The sequence below is a fragment of the Ixodes scapularis genome, unplaced genomic scaffold, assembly GCF_016920785.2.
Source record: "Ixodes scapularis isolate PalLabHiFi unplaced genomic scaffold, ASM1692078v2 PGA_scaffold1__304_contigs__length_218370807, whole genome shotgun sequence".
Lineage (NCBI taxonomy): Eukaryota > Metazoa > Arthropoda > Arachnida > Ixodida > Ixodidae > Ixodes > Ixodes scapularis.
Genome location: NW_024609846.1, coordinates 151,271,150 through 151,277,149, shown reverse-complemented (window position 1 = coordinate 151,277,149; position 6,000 = coordinate 151,271,150).

The window sequence follows — 6,000 nt, the reverse complement described above, 5'->3', positions numbered from 1 at the left end:
GTTTGCTGACAGTTTTTCTGGCATATATATAAAAGACAATACTTGTGTCTTAACGGCATGTTAGCTGAAACAATCCTCGATCTGAAGGGAAAGATATTAATGCAGAAATGCTGAAACGTCATAAGGGTAGAGTTGCGTTTCCAAAGGAATTGAATGGACGACAAAAGGTCATTATTTACGGGGCATGCAGCACTCGAGCCATAGGACCGGAACGTCACAGCCACGGGATACTTGTGAGCCGCATGCTGCCCACGTGCCGCGTGTTTGCGATACTGGTATGAAGTAGGAGCTGTTTTCACATATCACAAGACAAGCTATTGCACAAAGGTAATGCAGAACGAACGGTTGGCCTTGGATACTGGATGATGGCAAATATACTGGATGCAGTGGCTGAGAGTTGTTTGAGTAGTCGATCGATTCCCACAGAACGAGCAACACTTTTATATTGATACGGCAAATACATCATTATTTTACAATTTAACATAGCCAAACGGTCTCCTGCTGATGTTCATCGTCGTCTCCTCTTCGGTTTTTTTTTTTTTTTTTGCAGGTTCTGGGCGCGCCGGCAAGTTTGGAAAGTCTTCCTTTTTTCTGTTTTATCCCTTGTTCGCCTAAGGATAACGCAAGTTCTCTTGCGTTAATTTCAATACACTCCCTAACGAAGGAGCATTTGCACCGTTGTAAAGCTTCTTCTATGGGAGAGAACAGGTGTGCTTGTAATTTTATTAGTAGTCCCCTGCCGAAACGTACCACACATAAAGCTATCGTGCCGTCCCGACCACAAAAAAGCTTCCTCAATCCTGCCCATCATCCGCACGAAAGGTGGAAGCGGCTCACGTAGCAGGACAAGCTGTCCAGCCACAAGAGGTGCGGAAGTCCGTTGTTTTTGTCTCATAGGCCGATCGGATCTTTCTCGGATACCACGATCGCCGCAACACCCCAGATCTCGTCAGAAACGCTTTCCTACGTCTTCGGAGCTGGAATAGCACCTGCGGTGACGACAGTCTTTTTCTTCGCCACGTGCTTGAATAGTTTCAATTCGATCAAGCTGGCCATGAGCTCCAGTGTCGCTAAAGAAATCTCCTTCAGTGGGCGAAGAAACATTTATATAGCGGGAGTGTTTTCTTCGCTCTTGCGTATTCAGTTGAGCAAAAAATAAATAAATGATACGTATGTGGAAGGCGGAAGTGCTGGCGTCCGAAAACACAAGCAACGTTCGGTGGATCTTGAAGTCACTCAGTCCGCTGTCGTAACACATAGGTACGTTTATGTGCACCAGTTTGGTAAGCTCGTCGCACCAGATTTCCTACCGACTCATCAGTTCTTTTAACATTGGATCATCCCAAAGAAGGCCCCGCTTCCGCATCTCTTGAAACAATGTCTTAGTTCGCACCGCGAAGGGATAGAGGAAACCGAGTGGGTCATACAGGTGCTCCGTGATCGGGAGTACGAATCGCTTGGTGTTTCCGTGTTGGCGGGCAAACTCGATCGCCACATGTTTTACTTTACAAGAGAATCTGTCATTGTTTGGCACTCACATTATACCGATCTTTTATCCGAGCCGCTCCTTTCCAGCATGTGCCCCAACGCTATTGGAGCCCTACCAATGAAGCTTCATCCCAGCTGCTCTGAATATATCGATCGCCTCGTTGCAGAAGGATGGGCCTCCTCTTCACTTTCAGTGCTGGTCAAAAGGTTGTCAACATACACTGTTTTTCTTTGTCCAGCTTTTGTGTTGTTTCGGGAACCCGCTTTTTATGACATTGTTATATTGAGGAATGGTTACTGCTAACAAGCAGGAGCTGCATGTGGCACAAAATGTGACTCTTGTCACCTTCACCTCCGAGGTTAGCTAGTCTAAAAGAGGCGGTTCTTTGTGTAGGAGAAACCGAAATGCGTCCCGATCATCCACGTTTACTCCAATCTGAAGGAAGACCTGCTCAATGTCCGCCATCAGTGCCACCCAATGTTGCCTAAAAGCGCAGGAGCAGTTTCGCAAGGTCTGGATTCAGGTTCGGTCCGCTCTCAAGGTTGTCGTTAGTGACTTGACGTTCGGTGTGTGTGAAGACGCGTCGAATACAATCCTCATTTTTGTAGTACTGCTACACTCTCGCACGACAGCTTGGTGTGGCATGTAATGAACACGGCCTTGAGGTATATCATTGCCTTCAACCTTCTCATCCATACCATTACCTGAGTGCATTCCGATAGCCCGGTGATATTTTTTTCAAGAGGTTCGGATCCCCGTTCAGGTTTCTTCGCAGACCAGGTGTTTCCACGCCAAATCTCCGTTTGCAGCTAAGGTGTACGTAGGGTTTCCTAGGAAGGCCAACCTCGTACATTCCGTTCGTCTCACTGATGCCTCGTTCAAAGCGTTGCCTGATGTCACTATCCGACTGATCTTCGTCCTCCGCTTCGACTATTCTTACGGTTTCAAATTACCAAAAACTCCTCAGTATAGATGGCTCTCCTTGTTTGCACAGACGAACTTGGGGCATGATCACTGATGAAAGCTTACAACCTTGGAGGTTGTTTGTGTGGGTCAATGTATTGTCCAACCGAAGGCGGTTTTTACTAAAACAAAGCTCGTTGAACTCTTCCTGTGACAGATCCCCAGTGGTGCTCCGTTCCCACTAGTACTGCTATTCTACAACGGTCCAACTCGTTCACCTCTTCGCCCACCGTGACTCCAAGTTATATCATTTGATCATTTACGTCTTCCTCGGGGCTAGGAAGTTCCTGTTTGTAGATGGAACACGCCTCAAATGCGTCGATCTTGTACTCCTTGCCACTGTGTTGATTACGCAGAATCACTTGAACTATCTGGTACATTCGTTCACTATTCTCGGCTCCAAACACACGAAAGATCAAAATCTCATGTCCCGAGCTGTCTGCAACCGAGACTCCTCGGCAGGTCGTAAATAATAGAAAAACGCTGGATACCACTGTCAAAAAAATGTGCAAGGTTTTTTTTTTGTTTTTTTTTTTAGTTTTCGCCCACGCAGTAACAGTCTGTCGGAGAACCGGCGGCTTGTTGTTTTCGCTCCCATGCAGCCTGAATGGGACATTGTCTTTATTTTGAGCTTCGTTTGATCCATTGGGAGGTTTCCTCACAGTATAATCAGGTTACACTAAGTAGACGTGAGCACTTCTTCGGCATCTGCCCCAGCAGGGTGCACCTCGACACATCCTTGTCATATGGCTCCCTTTCGTGCACCGAAATTACCTCTCGGTGTCGTGCAACCTGAGCGCATTTTTAGAAAACGTTTTCCTTGAACGGCAGTCGGGTGTGCGATGCTCCTTGGACTTACAAAATAAACATTCTAGGCCGTCTACCCTATCATACGGAGCCGCCGCAGTGGAGCTTCGTGACTTGATGTGATATGTAGGCTCCTACGCATCGTTCTTGGTAACATTAGGTGTAGGCAGATCACCGACGGATACACTATGTTCTTTTGTTGCCTCGCTGCATTTTCTCGGCTTTCCACCTCGATGCGCAGAACGTCAATGAGAGCCCGAAGTGCTTTCAAATGCGTGTGATTCACGGCGGGGAGTGACGTCGCCCCTGTCGCTGATGTCCTACCGCTGGCAGCATTTCCGGCTTCCCGCGACGACATCTTCCGCTTATATTCGATGGGCATTTCCCTCAGAAGTGGTCGAAGGAGTATCGAATAGAGCATTGCGCGGTAAGATTCGTCGCTCACGCCCAATGCCTTAAGGCCCCGGATGTGACCCTGAAGACTGTCATAAAAGCGCCGCAGGATTCCCAATTTATGCTTATGTAGAAGCTGCGGTATGTCGCCAAGGCTCTCCACAGGGACTTTAATTGGCGCCTTTTGATGCCCGACAGACTGCTGTCGTAGGTAGATAGCGGCTGCGTACCACTTTGTGGTGGTCTGCAGTCCATTGAATGCTGCCTCTCCATCTCCTGTTAGTGCCCCGTTCAAGTAGTCGAACTTGTCGGACGGTGACAAGTAAGCATTCCGCTGGACTGTGGCGTCTAACCAATTTAAGAAAAGGCTGCAGTTTTTTCGTTCTCGGTTGAACTTATTCAGTTTCAACTTTGGAAGTCTGATGTTGCTTGATGTTAACACTTTCAATACCACCCCGTCTTTTTTTTTTTTTTTCTTGCTTTTTTTTTGTTTGGGGGGGGGGGGGGGAGTGGGAGTCGGGGCGGAATGTCTCATTTTTGAGAATCACCTTAGTTGGCTGTTCAGCTTGGACAAGGTATGACGATTTTGTCGGCGAAGTCAACGCCGTGTGTAAATTTTGGCTCGCCGTCTTGTTCCGAAACGAGCGGTTGAATGGCGTAATCGACGGCGGTGAGTTGGTGCTGGGCTAGTTGTAGACGTTCGATGAGTGTTTCCAGCTTAGCTGCATTCGGTCTTGGGGCCTTTAACAGTCCTTCAGCATTGTGCGCAAGTCGAGTTACTTGTGACCGAATGGTTTTGCGCTTTTTCTTAGAGACCTTTATTTGTCGTTCTCGTTCCGGTAGTATTAAGAGTCACTAGAGACTTTTAGGGAACCATTTTGATACATCCGATGAGCACCCAGCGTGCGCCTGGAACCACTACCGATCGCTCAGCGAACAGCGCCGCGCGCGACCACTTTTGAGTCAGCGTAGGGAGAGCGGTTGAGGTCAGCCTCCGCTCCCGCTGCTCCCGCGCTTCCGCCAGTCTGATGGCCCAAGCAGGCATATCGACCTTTCAACACCCACAGGTGTACCACCGCAATTGAGCTGCGACTGCCGAGGTCGCTTCCCGATGAGTCCTCGTGACGTCACCACTAGAGTCGCGCGTATCGGCCACTGACTCGGATCTGGAGGGTACCCATATTGTAGGATCGGGCCCCTGGTACGAACTGCACAAAAATGGCTCCATAAAACTCTCTACCTATTTTCGTTGTAAATCCCGGGTTTCGCAACCAAATTTATTTTGCAGTCACTGCGAGTAGTTAGAGCAGTCGATCGGTTACCACACAACACTCAACATTTTTATAATAATGCTACCAATACATTGGGAATAGCCTGCTTAATATAAGGTATCAAAATAAACATTCATAGAAATGAGAGAATATGTATAAATGTGCCAGAAATCGTTGGACTCCCAATTGTATTAATAGTAATTCTTTTTCAGGTAGTTTTTTTTCGTTTTCCTCTGCTTCATTTGTTTTCGCATGATTAATTGTATTCCTCCTTCTCGCGTTTATAGTTATTAAAAGGGCTGTAGCACTGCAGGAATAATTTCTCTTTCATGTTCCTTTCGCGCAAATTGCAACAATACTCACAACAATATCACTGTTGTCGCCGACCGACTTGCATATCATCCGAGTTACTTGAGATTGTGTTTTCCCAGGAAACATTCTGATAATCTCGTCAAACTTCTCATTGACCTGAGAAAGAGGCAAAAGTTGCCGGGTATTAGAGTGGGCCAGGGTCCCTGCAGCATGTGTGCTGTCCTTTCAATGAAAGGATTCACACAGCTCTGTTCTCGGTCCTGCAGACCTATTGGGATCATTCAAATCTGCGGTGCATGACCAGTTAAGAAAAGAACAGTCACGTATTTATATTGTTAAACAGAATATAAAAACCTAAACGAATAATGAGGCGTTTTTTTATTTCAAAAACCTTAATGTGTTCGAGGTTCTTGAACCACAGAACAGGGCCAGCTTGCTAGAAACAGCGTCTTAACTGAGAGAGTAAGCACCACCATAGTCTTTTATATACACTGACAAAGCCTGACCGATCACCACGAAGAGCGGCCGCCGAAATGGGAAAAGTGGACCGACAGACAACGAATGAGAAGAGAGCCACGTGACTGGCAACCCCGCTTCAACAAGACGCAACAGCGGGGCGTCCCGTCCCGCTGCGGCGTTTTCTAGTGGACCCGATGCACACAACGACTGTGTTTTGGGTCGTAGCCGCTGCAAAAGCTGTGCGCTGACGTCCAGGTTCGCCGAGAATTGTATTTTTAATGCTCTGTGCTACCAGGTCCTTGCTCT